The sequence below is a fragment of the Corvus cornix genome, chromosome 1, assembly GCF_000738735.6.
Source record: "Corvus cornix cornix isolate S_Up_H32 chromosome 1, ASM73873v5, whole genome shotgun sequence".
NCBI lineage: Eukaryota > Metazoa > Chordata > Aves > Passeriformes > Corvidae > Corvus > Corvus cornix.
In genome coordinates, this window is record NC_046332.1 from 65,083,232 (window position 1) to 65,097,619 (window position 14,388).

A 14,388-nucleotide genomic window follows, 5' to 3' on the forward strand; every position below is an offset into this window, starting at 1 on the left:
TCCTCCCCACCAGGAGAGGTGCAGGGAGATGGGGAATGGGGTTATGGTCAGTTCATCACACATTGTTTCTGTCATTGCTCAGGGAGAGGAGTCCTTCCCCTGCTCCAGTGTGGCATTCTCCCCAGAGGAGACACTTCTCAGTTAACTTCTCCAGTGGGAGTCTTTCCCACAGGCTACAGTTCTGCAAGAACTATTCCAATGTGGGTCCCTTTCAGATGGCATTCAGTCCTTCAGGAACAGCCTACTCAATTCTGGGCTCCCTACTGGGTCACAAGTCCTGCCAGAAAATCTCCTCCAGCATGGCTCCTCCCTTCATGAGCCCACAGGTCCCTGCCAGAAGGCTGCTCCAGCATGTTTTTCCCAAGGGTTTACAGCCCTTTTTCAGTCATCCACCGGCTCTGGCATGGGCTACAGGTGATCTCTGCACCCCCATTGACCTCCACAGAATTTATGGGGACAGCTTGACTCATCATGGTCTTCACAACAGACTTCATGGGAATCTCAGCTTCAGCACCTGGACCACCCTCCTTCTTCAGTGACCTTGCTATTTGCAATGTTGTTTCACTCACATATTCTTCTCAGTGCACTTACATCTGCACAATAACTTTTTTCCTTCTTAAATATCTTATCACAGAGGTGCTACAACCATCTCTGATTGGCTCAGCCTTGACCATCTGCAGGTCTGTCTTGTAACTGGTTGGCATTGGCTCTGTTGGACATGGGGGAAGCTTCTGGCAGCATCTCAGAGAAGCTACCCTGTAGCCCCATCCCTCTACCAGAACCTGGCCGCACAAACCCAATAGCCAGTCACCAGCAGTGTGCATCAGGGATCAATACCAGGGCCCATGATGTTTAACAGCTTCATTAATGACCCAGAGAACAGGATGGCATGCACCCTCAGCAAGTTTGCAGATGACATAAAACCAGGAGGAGTGACTGATATTCCCAGTGGTTGTGCTGCCATTCAGATGAATGGGCAGGAGACCTGGACAGACAGGAACCTAATGAAGTTCAGCAAAATCAAACACACATTTCCCCAGGGAAATTCCTGTGGAGGAATAAGCTCATGTACAAGTAAATGCTTCCTGCTGACCATCTGGAAAGAAGCTTTCTTAAAAAGGACCTGAGGCACTGGCAGACACCAAGCTGAAAAGGAGACATCAGTGTGACCTTGAAGCAGAGAAGGCTAATGGTACCCTTAGCTGCCTTAGGAAAAGTGTTGCCAGCAGGGAGATGATCCTCCTCCTCACAGTGGATGAGGCAACAATTAAATAGTGCATCCAGCTCTGGGCACCTCAGTACAAGAGAGATATGGATTTATTGGAGAGGGTCTAGCAAAGGGACCCTGTCTTTCAGTTTAAGTCATTGAGGAGAGGCTGAGGGAGCTTGGACTGTTCAGCCTGGAGAAGAGAAGATTCAGGGGAATCTTATGCATATGTATGGATACCTGCTTTAATTAGGGTAGGAGGGCAGTAAAGAATTTGGAGCCAGACTGTTGTCTGTGTTATCCGGTAAAAAGTGGCAATGGATAGAAAGAAGCTAAGAAATGGGAAATCCAGGGAAATTTTTTATACAATTACAGTCCCCAAATTTTTATTGTGAGAGTTATCAGCCTTTGAAATAGGATGTCTAGTGAGACTGTAGAGTCTCCATCTTTGGAGATTTTCAAAACTTTAATATCTTGTACTTTTTCAGGGGCAACCTCCTCCAACTGGTTCTTTGAGCAGGGGGCTGGACCAGACAATTTCCCTTCCAACCTCAACCATTCTGTGATTCTTTGGTTCATCATACCAGACATTGAGACCACTGATGTGTACTAAGTACCTTCTACTTCTAGCCTAACTTCAAGGTTTCTTTCCTGCCGTAGGGTTTCTTTAAATTTTTGGTAAGAAGACAAGCAAAAGAGTCTCAGAAAGAAGCTTTACACTGAAGCACAGACAGTGTATTTAAAGAAGGATGCTATTAGCAGCAGCATCAAAATCCAGTTCAGTCCAAGGTTATGAAAAACAACATTTTGTGAGGATCATTTCCATTGGGCATTTAATAGCTATCTAATTGAATGGGATTTGAATTGCAACTCTTACAACAAAAATAAGGACAGAAGAAATACTACTAGAAGTCTTTACATGAAGTTAAAATAAACAAGGTGTTCAGTTTAAAGATCTTTTGAAAACACAAGTCCTTTAAAATGATCATTTTTCATCTTATCCTCTTGTATTTCATCCTTTTTTCTTCTATCTCTCTTATAGTTTTCTACCATGATTAAAAGTGTAAGACAGGGTGTAACGAACATAAATTGAATCTGCCTTATAATAGATGCTTTCAAAATTTGTGAAATTCCCAAACCTATAGGTAAACAATATCGATTACATATTTCCATTGCCACAATGACAGAAAAAGGAGTTAAAGGGAAAGTAATTGCAGGATAATAGTGTTGCAATTTCCCTCATCAATGTCCTGCTCAGTTTCTTTCCCCCAGTCTCTCTGTTTTCAATGTGCATGTAAATGACTCATGAACATTTGGGGCTACCTGCGCAGACACATTTAACATACAGGAGGGGGCAGTTTTTGGTTACATATTGCATGACTGTGCTGGTTTTGTTTGGGGTAGTCACAGTGTCTGATATGGGACTGTGTTTTGGATTTGTGCTGAACACAGGGTTGATAATACAGAGACGTTTTTGTCATTGCTGAGCCGGGCTTACACAGAGCCAAGGCCTTTTCTGCTTTTCATACTGCCAAGCTGGCAAGGAATTTGGGGGTGCATGGGAGGTTGGGAGGAGACAGAGCTGGGACAGGTGGCAAAAGCTGGCCAAAGGAGACCAGACCATATGGCATCATGCTCTGTGTATAAAGCAGGGGGAAGAAAAAAAGAAAGGTGCGGGGAGCATTCTTAGTGATGCTGCTTGTCTTCCTGAGTCACCATTATGTGAGATGGGGCCCTGCTCTCCTGGAGATGGCTGAACCCCTGCCTGCCCATGGGAAGCAGTGAATTAATTCCTTGTTTTGTTTTTCTTGCATGTACTGTTTTTGCTTTCCCTATTAAATTGTCTTTATCTCAACCCACAAGTTTTCTAGCTTTTACCCTTCTGATTCTTTCCCCAGTCCGCTGGTGGGGGAGTGAGAAAGCAATTGCATAGGGTTTGGTTGCTGGATGGGTTAAACCACAACACTCATGGACATTTCGAGATACCTGCACAGACACTTTTAACATGTAGGAGGGACATGTTTTTGGTTACATGACCTATGTAAAGACAATGCTAGCTATGGAGACTGCAGGCACTTAAAATAGAGACAAATATGCTGTGGGTATAAGACACAAGAGAAACAATATCAAACGTTAACACTTGGAGGTAAAGGTGAAGTGTAAGCTGCAACTCTTATTTATGATCATTCAAACAGATATGTTTGTACTTTGGATTCATTTTCTAATAAAATACATCTTCAGAGAATGCTCCAGATGATGGATATTTCTGTAGCACCAAAACCCTCAGATTTGAGGATTGCATGGTGATCAAAATTATTATAATGGGAGGAAAAACAGTCCAAATTTCAAATATTAGCAAAATCTTTTGACTCCTGAAGCAGTCTTAGGAGCTGAAATATTGTGTCACTATCCAGAACCCTTAGAGATATAAAGGGAAAGTCTCTAAGGCCCCAGGAAGGAGTACTGGTACTAGAAGAATCACAGCAAAGATGCAGAGAGATGAATGCACTGCAGATGAATCCCTGCAGCTTTATTGAAGGAGCAAACATGCCAAAGAAGATGAAACTGCAGTGCTGAAGAGAACCTGTAGGTGCTTTGCAAGGAGTTTACAGAAAAAGTACATCATTAAAATTATATAGGGAGTAAATCTTCAGTAGGGCATTACCCAAAAGCTGTATCTATGCACATTAGTGAGTTTCAGTCTCGTGCTACTCAGCATCTTACACTACACTCTTGGTTCCAAAAACAGAACAAACAAAATTCTCAGCATGGTACCCACCATGAATGAACTTAGCTCTGGCAAGTGTTTGCCATGCAGTAGTGGATCTAATAAAGTCAGAATCTTCCAAAAGTGAAAAATAATTGCTAGTAGAGTCTGGAATATATTATCAGCTGGTAAGCAGGAACAACTTCTTCTGGATAAAAATTATATGCCTTTCCTTGCACTGGAGAAGAGATCCTCTGTTCTTGTCAGATGTTAGGGAAAGTTGAAGTTACCATAGCAGAAATGTGTTCAGCTCTACATTTAGCTCCTACAAAAGAGTCTTTTAAGAAAGTTTGTGCCAGCTTAAGGCAAAGCTATGAAAATACGGTTTTGGGTTAATTGTGTGGAAAAAATATTTCTAACCTTTGAAAATACTACAGTTTTAGTTGCTCCAGGAGATTTTTTTAAACTAAGTAGATATCTCATTCAAACATCCTCATGGCATTAATTTGGAATATTAAATATAATGTAAAATAAAATATAAAATCAACAGGGGGCCCAGAAGGAAAAACTATCTGTTAGAATAAGGGTTTGAGGCTTATTAAAAGGATGAAATTATTTAAAGTCAATAAAATGAAGACAATTGATGTAGAAATTCAATATACAAACTCTTTGTACTAGGGAATACACATATCTTGGTTGGCAGACTAGCACAGCCTCAAAAATGCTCTGAGCCAGATACATTGTTTTCTACCTACAGTTTCTCCCCTACAGTTACAGACATTGGATATGCTTCAGCTCAGTGTAACCAGGAGTTAGCAGACATAGGCATTAATTAAAGGCATGCTTTTATAACTTAGGATGTATTTTAAGAAAATGGAAATAGATGGGTATAGCTTTCACTGAAGTTCCTATGGTAATAACCTTGCTGGTTATTTTACCTGGAGCATAATATTAACAACATCTCTGGGTGAGGAAAGCCATTTAGAAACAAGCTAAATAAGACCAAAAATAGGGAATAAAATAAAATAAAATAAAATAAAATAAAATTTTAAAAGTGTTAGTCTCATACAGTTCATATTGCTTGAAAAATAAAAACCATGGAAAAAAAAAGGAGGTGCTTTAGTCTAAGGCTGCCTATAGGTGAAAAATTTTTCTTAGATCTCCTGTGGACGAGCAGAGAATTTAATAATTACAGTTCTCTTGCACAATAAGAGGTAGATTGATGAGAAAGTTATCTAGCAGACGCAGGACATCCAGTCTCTAAATGTATAATAAACTGTTTCAGGATGGCCCACTTCCCTGCACAGCCTATTCCAATGCCCAATCACCCTTTCAGTGAAGAAATTTTTCCCTAATATCCAATCTAAAGGTCCCCTTTAGATTAGGCTTGAGGCCATTTTCTCCAATCTTGACAGGTTCATCTTAGGAGGATCTTATCAATGTATATAAATATTTGAAGGGAGGGTGTAAAGAAGACAAGGCCAGGTTCTTTACAATGGTCTCCACTGTCAGGACTTCTGAACATCAGGAAAATCTGTTTTACTGTCAGTTTTTACCATCTGCTTTACTGAGCACTGCTACAGTTTGCCCATAAAGGCTGTGAAATCTCATCTGTGGAGATATTCAAAAGCTACCTGGACACTGTCCTCACAACTGCCTCAAGGTGTCCATGAGCAGGGTGTCTAGACCAGGTGTCGTCCCAAGGTCAACTCAAATATCCTGTGATTCTGTGAGTGTGTGATCAGGACAGTTGTGTCTCAGAAATTTGAAAAGTAAAATTCAAAGACGAAATTAAAGAAAATAAAATGAAGGGTGAAAAGATTCTCCACAGACCTATATGGAAAGAGGATGAAAAGATAAATTGGACCAGAGTCTGTGGAGGGAAAGATAAAGACCAGGAATGATGTACGTGTCGCTAACCTGCTAACTACATATTTTGCTCTTGTTTCAATAAGGATGATGATGCATGTAACACCAATGGAAATGTAATCTAAAGACAATGAGAAACAGGAATTAGAAAATCATATGTCAGCTGTGAGTAAATTTTTGTTTTCTTGTAATAATTTTACTTAATATCTGAAAAATCTATGTCCAGATTACTAAAAGAACTAACATGTTAAATAAGACATTAACAGATCCTGGCAATATAGGAAGAGAAAAACACATTAGTCAGATAAAAAAAAAAAATAAGCAGCATGAGACAAGTATAGCCAGTTACTTTATTCCAAAGATCATGTGGTTTTTTGGTTTTTTTTGTTTTTTTTTTGTTTTTTTAATAAAGTTTTTATTAAGGACATCAGTATTATCAGAGACAGAAGGAAACAGACAATGATATAAAACATAAATGGAGTCACTGAAGATATATCACATTAGAGTTATTAAACATCTCCCCTAATAAATTAATTTCTAAGATAAGGTTAATTGAAAAGACTTGATATCTAAACAGTTGGAAGTCTTCCATCAGTTAATAAAAAATTTATAAAATGGATAAAGAGACATTTTTGGTGATTATTAAAAGCAGGTTACTGAAATGAAAGGGAGATTGCAGTGTTTCTTAGGTTCAGTCTTGCAATAAATATTTAATATTTTCCTAATTGGCTGTGTTTTCAAGCATAGGTCCTGAAGTCCATGCAAAACACAAAGTTGAAAATTTTGACCAGCACTCTGGAAGAAAAAAATTGTGTTGAATATTGATATCACAGAAATTGTGTTATAATTTGAAGTCCATAAGATCTCTCTAAACTAGGGGCTGATATTTTTAGAGGCCATGACAGATGAAAAGAAACTGTGATGACAATAATCTGCTGTTTTCTCAGTGAAGTCTTAGAACTTCAAGAAAAATAAATAAATAAATGTCTGGAAATTTTGGTAATATTTTTGCAGAAGCTAATGTTAGTCTACCTGTAGTTGCATACACTTCTGGTCACATGTGGTCAGGAAGCACAAGTTTGAACTTGAAGAAATGAAGATGAATGGAAAATGTATTTTACAATATGAGAATAAAAACCTATGGCTAGCTTGATCTAGTAAGATAAGTGTTGAAAAACATGATTCATCTGAGTGGAAAATACAGTGGGAGGAGATCTGTTTAAGTACAAGATCTGTGGACATATATTGCTCATAAACAAATTATTAACAATTATTACAAAAGCACTTATGACTGTAAAACAACTCAGTGACCTGTCAGCCATGGTAGTTAGATGCAAGAAACTCATTGCTTCACATGTCCTTAGATACACTTTCTGTAACTGGTCCTGTTATTAGTATTGCTGTTAATATCCAGTGTTTGGGGTTTCTTCTGGTTGCTGAACAGGATTAAGAGATTTTCTATTCCTTACCTCTCATAGCATAACTTTTCCTCTCTTTCACTGCACTTACATTGGCAGCTTCTACATTAACAAGTGGAAAGGACCAATACTTGATTTCACATCACAAATTTTTGCCCTCGGACCATATATTCATGTGACAGTTTACAAGTAGCCTGTGTCAGTTGTATGTTTCCCAGGAATGACAGATACATCCTCTGGAGGATCTTTCATCTCCAGTGCTGAAGGTGTGCTGCAGATGTTCCCCAGAAATTACTTTGTTTATGATTGAACTGATGCCTTAAGAGGCCTCCTAGAAACAGAGACTAGACAGGAGTAAAGGAATAAAAGTAGGTATTTATTTGAAAGGCCTTCAAAGGTACACCCTGGGGGCCAGAGGCTGTTGCCAAGATGGACCCCAAGATGGATGACAGGTCACGAGTTCTTCACACTTCTATAAGTTTGGTTCATTTGCAAATCAGGGTTAATTCTCCAATTAAAGCTTCAGTTAATGATGTAATTCCCCAAGCTTGCCCCTCCTTTAGAGGTTTATACTTTTTGGGCCTAGGACGGTCTGAGTGTCCTTGGAGAGCAGGCCTGGAGAGGCTTTGTTATGTCTGCCTAGCATGAGAGAGCAGAAGTTAACAGGCTACAAGAAACTTCAGAGTTACACTCTAAGCAGTACAGGATTTGAAAAATATGGAAGTTAAAACCTAAGGCACCACCACCAGGAAGGAAATCACTTGGGTGCACTACTGCTGTGCTCAAGTACCTACTGGAAGACTAAAGATAACAGGTGCTAAGCATATTCACTCCTGAAAACAACCTGCCACAGGTGCAACTATTGAGGATGGAAATGTCAGAGCCTGGCCATAGATAGAAATTAATGAAGACAAAATTCACTGATGTTATTTTGAATTACTACAAGCATGTTTGCACACATTTTGTAGGTAGGCAGGAGCTTGCTTGACTGGCACTCAGTGTTATGAAAATGGCTTCTGCTGTAGCTGAAAAAGTACCTTGAAAGCAGGCACAAAAAGGTGGCTGGAAAAATAAACCAGACCTTCTGTAACTGAACATTTTCAGCATAAATTTTAGCAGCTACCGTGGTTTAGCCTGACAACTTGAAAGAATTTTAAGACTCAGTATCAGATCTATAAAAGGCTTAGGCTCATGTCAAGAGATTTTAAGTAAATGTGCAACTGCATTTCTGAAAAAGGAAGGCTGTTTCCTTAACTGAAACCCAAGTGAGCTTTTTTTTTTTTTTTTTGTGTTCAGTATAAGGAAGTTGTAATATAGTTATAAACTACTATATAAACTACTATAAAGTTTTCTGGGAAGAGAAAGCAAACCTGTAATATAGTTATGTATGTTCTATAAACTTATGGAACATAGATGACATACCTAACAATGTATGTTCTATAAGCACTTCTGATTAAATGTGTACTTTATTCATGTCTGTAGTTACTGAGTATCATAAGACATGCAGTCTTGTCTTGTCCAATGGTTCCATCTGCTACTCCGTATTAGTTATGGATTGAAGGGTTTTATTTCCAGGCTTAGAATTTAGTGGTCTGTATTTAGTGTGAAGTCTCTATTAGGGAAAATGAAACCTGGTGATGTTTTATTTAAAAGAAAGAAAAATAACCTCTCTTCTTTCCATTCAAATAATAAAGCCCTCAAAGCCAATGTATTGAACACAAGTGTAACTTTAAATACATTCACAATTACTGTGAAATTACATCATTAAGGAAAAACATCTGTTTAAGTACTTGGATGAATTGTGGCCACCTTGCTGCTAAAGGGAATGTTGACAATATCTGATCTGCAGATTAAAGGTGCAAAAGTCTTTTCTGTATTACAACAATTCTCCATCATTTCCATGCAAAAGGGCAAAACTACAAATTCATTCCTGTCTAGACAGAGGAAATAATGGTTCTTTATCTAAATTGTCTTGGGCCACTGCTGGGACATTCAATAAAAAGCTCTACGACTAATGAATAAAAAGACAATTTTTTTACAATTAATGAGTCATAGATATTTTAAGCACTGCAATTTGAGGACAGAAAGCTATTAGATTTAGAAAAAGAATGGAAGAAAATAATGAGATCAGAAGGGTGAGCTATTTTGGTACCTGAGAAAGGTTGTTATTCTAATTCAATATTTATCATGCAGTAGCAACTTTAAAATGAAGAACCTAAAGTAAAGATGCTTGGATATTGAATACCATCTGGAAAGTTCAGCTGAAGAGAATCAGGCATAAGGAAAGTAATAACATTAGGAACTGAAAATATGTCTGTAAAACACATTTTTTTAATTCAAAACAGGGAAAAAAAAAAAAAGCAGATGGTAGAATTTGGAAGGGAAGATTAGAAATTAACATATTAATGGCCAGATCCTGCAGTGAATGGAATAAACAGAGCTTTGCCATTGATTTTAATGAGAGTAGAATAAAGTATGTCATCAGAAGTGGTGAGAAAAGGTTGTAAACATAAAAGACCACATTCTCCAACTGAGGCAGTTTTCTGCTTTGTAAACAGAAATTGAACATCAAGGGGCTAGACATAACCACAGACCAAGCCCTCTAGTCAGGGGAACAGTACTCTGGGAAACAGTTCACAAAAGTAGCTTCATTCCTTTGGATTTAAATGATTTTTATGAGGGAAAGATGTGACACAAACAGATACCAATTTGTACAAAAACTAGGGCAGCACTGTACTTTGATCTTCACAAATCTAGGTAGCTCAAATCAAGAGGAAGAACTAGCTCCCTTGTAATCCTGTGTTCTCTCTACAAAGTTCAGTTTGTTTTTAAGCAAGATAGGGTATCTGTCACCAAGATATAATTACTGCTATATTGCAGATTTTCATTGGTTTACGACTATGTGTATCACGCTCTAGTTTGCTTTTACAAAGCATCCTCTTCTAGTACATGGAGAGATATGTCCTCCTAAATGTTCCAAAGGCATAAGCTTGTGTTTAAGCACCTAAAAAGGTATAATTTAACCCACAAAGGGCATGAGGAAGATTTTCTCTGATATAAACCTTATTCTGTAAAGCAAACACATTACTGGGAGTGGAGTTGCATTTTCATACAGAATTGATCTATTTTGCCTCAAAGGGTCATTGCACTGTACAAGCAAAGAGCAAGGGATCAGATCTTACAGAAAATATGATTGCATAACATAGTTTGTTATTTAAAAAAAAAAAGTAGCTATATACGTTATTTACTAGTTCTTGGCTTTAATTAAAAACAAATAAAAAGGTGAATATAAATGGAATTGGGAATACTGTGCTAATTTACATCAGTGTTTAATTTCCTGAAATACAATAATTAAAGTAAACACTAATTACTAAAATTATTTTTCATTGTTAAAGTGCAAAATGTACTTATTTCTCAAGCAGCCTTAAGTTTTTACAAGAGCTCTCTCTTGTGGCTGTAACTGTTTCTGCACTGTAACAAATTCAGGTATTTTGAGGACCATTTTAAAAAGAATTTTTGACTTCAATTTGAGGTAATAGGAAAAACAATAACAGAACTATGTCTGGCCATGCAGCAGATAGGGATAATATAACTATAAATCTGGACAAAATATTCTTATTCACAAAAGCATGGACTATTGAAAATAGTTCCCTGTATTTTATTCTAATAGGAAGGATTAAAATAGTAACCAGCCTAGAAAAGATGGCAAAAATTATTGCCGCAAAAGCAAAGATAGAACAATCAAAATAAATGTAACATGGTCAGGTCACACAAGACTGAAGAACTCTTTAAAAATAATGAAAGAAAATTATGAAATTGCAATTGCTTCTGCTTCTTTTGTGCAATGATTTACCTCTGGTTACCCACTGCCTAACAAGGATATACTTGTAGCAAGTGAGAGGTGTTCAGAAAGGGTTTTGATCCAAGTTGTTCTGTGATGTTGTGTTTGGTATTGGTCATCTAATAGCAGGTACTCATTAAAGTGAACTCTGCTGAGGACCCGGTCCACACCATCTACTGACTGCATTCCTGTCTGACCCAAACCTTTTATCTGCAACTGCTTCATTCTCATAAAAGGGGGCTTCTGGAAACCCCTCACTGTAGGCCTAGATGTCTGGACTATCTCCCTTTTCCAGACAGAATGAAGGGATTTTCAGTAGTAAAGTCTGCTGATTAGGAGAGAGTACAGGGCAAAACAGCTTTGGGAAATAGTGCCATAAAGTTACTGTGATTCCTATCAAGGATCAGACACTTCATATTTAGTGCAGAATTTGGACATTTGAATAATGGGAGCTAAATCTCTGTTAAAGGGAGAAAATAGCAATCTGGAATTTAGTACTAACAGGAGTTACACTCACCAATGTTTGGCAGGTAGATTAATTACTCTTTACTAACCTGTTCTCATTAAATGGTGATGAAATCTCTTTAGGCAGGCTATGGGATTTTTGTTTGACATGGCTTTTCTGCTTCTCAGAGGTATTTACTGATATGTAGTTGCAATAATAATAAATGATAATTCCAGCTTTCAATTTTTCCTAGCTCACTGCTATGCTACAAGGTTTCACTGACTCTTTATTAATGTTTAGGAATACTTTGAGATCCTCAGATGGAAGATGTTATATGAAAAAAAGGTATTGTCTAATGAAAGGTATCTGAAGAAATTAAGTTTAAAATATCTGAAAGCCCTTGCATGATTTATGTGTGCTTATAAGTTTCCATACAGCTAATAAACCTTTTCCTAAAAAGGGCAAAAATTTACACTAGAAACCAAAAAAGCTGTTCTTGCAAATGAGTCAAACTCTTTTCAAAGTACACCAGTCTCTAGTTTGGATATCACCAGAAGAACATGATGGATGAAAATCTTCAACATCAGAAGCTAAAGCTATGTCAATAGCTATGTCACATTAAACAGAAGTCAGAAACCTCTCCGGGCACAGGGTTAAATGGAATGACCCATATCTATTAATAAATGCTTTTAGCCACAAAAAGAGAGTGGCTACACATAGAATGCCAGCTGACATTTAGACACAATAGCTGGAATATTCAACTTCCTAAAACATTTCCATTAATTAGTTAAGAGCTTGCTATTTGGCTCAGGTCAAAAACATTCCTGAGAATGGTCTAAGAGCTTAAAAATACAGACAATTGCATTGCTTGCCTGGTTCTGTTTAAGTTACCAACATAGATGCAGTCTACAAAGTGATTGTGCATGACATAGATGTAAAAGCTGAGGTCAGTGAAGAGTGGAAGGAATTTATGGTGGGATTTAAATATTAAAGCTTTATCAAACTAGTTTGAAAAAAACATGTATTTACAGTCCTGGCTTAAAATAATCCCGTATCAGGGTTGGAGAGAAAAAGAAAAATGGAGTTAAATCCAACTATTGTTGAGTTTCCCAATATATTAAAAAAAAAAAAAAAAAAAGACATGGGAAACAAAATTAATGTCACAATTCTCAAAATACATAACAAAATATCGATAGTTTTACTGAGTAGTTTAACTGACTTCAGAGGCTAAATGCTTAGGGATTTAACATGTTGAAGAAGTAAGACAGACAAGCCATAGCCCCAAGGCTATATGAAGTCAGTGTAAAACCATGGCGTGGTTCTACCAAAGGCATGATTGTATTTACTGCACTACAGGACAATGCTCTCAGACTCCACCCTCTGGCCCCGATCTATGATTCCACTGTACCTATCTGTGGAACCTGCTTGGTGTGGGGAAAGCATTCATGGGGTGTTCTGATCTCTACAGGATGGCAATAAATTGATCCAAGCCCCTCTCCTGGCACACACAGCTTTTTTACTGATATTCTTTATTTTCACAAGTGTTTCTGATTCAGTTTAGAACTGGACCATAAACCAGGGAAAAAGAACTGGGAATGGGTATTTCCTGTGAAGTGAAGCCGTTACATAAATTTTGAAGCTTGTTTTGGTTGTGTCTAGTAGTGCTTACACTAAGTTGAGGACGCACAAGAAGCTGGGAGGGACCACAGCTAGAACACATGACCTAAACTGGACAAAGGGATAATCCATATAATAGGACATAATTCCCTATATATAAACTGGAAAGAGTTGGCCAGAAGGGGCTGTTCACTCCTGGGGAAAGGGCAGGGCATCAGTCAGAGGGTGGTGAGCAATTGAATTGTTCATCTCTTGTCTTTCCTGGGTTTTATTCTTCTCTCTCTTTTTTCTTTTTGTTTTTCTTTCTATTACTACTGTTATTATTATTGAACTATTATTAATATTATTATTAGATTAGTTTTAGTTATTAAACTGTTCCTATTTCAACCCATGAGGTTTTGCTTTTTGCAGTTCTCTCCCCCATCCCACTGGGGAAGGTGGTGGGAGTGATCCAGCAGCTGTGTGGTGTTTAGTTTCTGGCTGGGGTTAAACCATGACAGACCTTTTTGGAAAACACGATGGGGCATGAGGGGTTGATATAACAACAGATCTGTCAAGAGCATGTTAAAAAAAAAAAAATTATAAGCTTATATAAGTTTAATAGTTGATGGATATAATATTTATTTGTTCTCAGAGTTGTGCTTATTCTCAGAGTTGCATTTAACTTTACTTGCCGTATGTGTTCCTTGTTGTGCTATTTATCACCTCGGGGCGCTGGGCTAAGGTTATCATGTTGCTGAACTTTGTAACACTGCCTTATGATATGATGGAATCGCTGGTCCTGGAACTAATCTGGTGCTTGTACTCAGCACTGCCGTCAGCTCTGTACTTCGGGAGCCATCTATCGGAAATAATTAATAATTACACCTTTTACCGGCTCGGAGGGACAGTCTGTAGAAGAGACATCCTCCCACATCTTCCCCTTCTCCCGCAGGACAATTTCAATAGTGTTTAAGAATTTTGAAAATTTTGAATATCCTTGGCATGTTGAAAGCAACACGGTCCTACTGCTAGAAACCATGAACGTGGTTCAGATCTTGTTTGTGGTTAAGCAACAATTTGTGACTACTCCAACCCCTGTGACAAGCGCTGCAGCTACATAAAGCCTGGTGATGAGCACTGTGGTTATTCAAACCCTGGACATGGGCACTGCAGATACTCAGGCTCTGGCAATGAGTGATGCAGCTGAACCAGAGAACCACTCCATGCCAGTATCAGTCACCTCTCTCTATAAGAAGAAGTGGACATGAAAATCAGCTTGTTTACTGAAGGAGAACAAAGCAG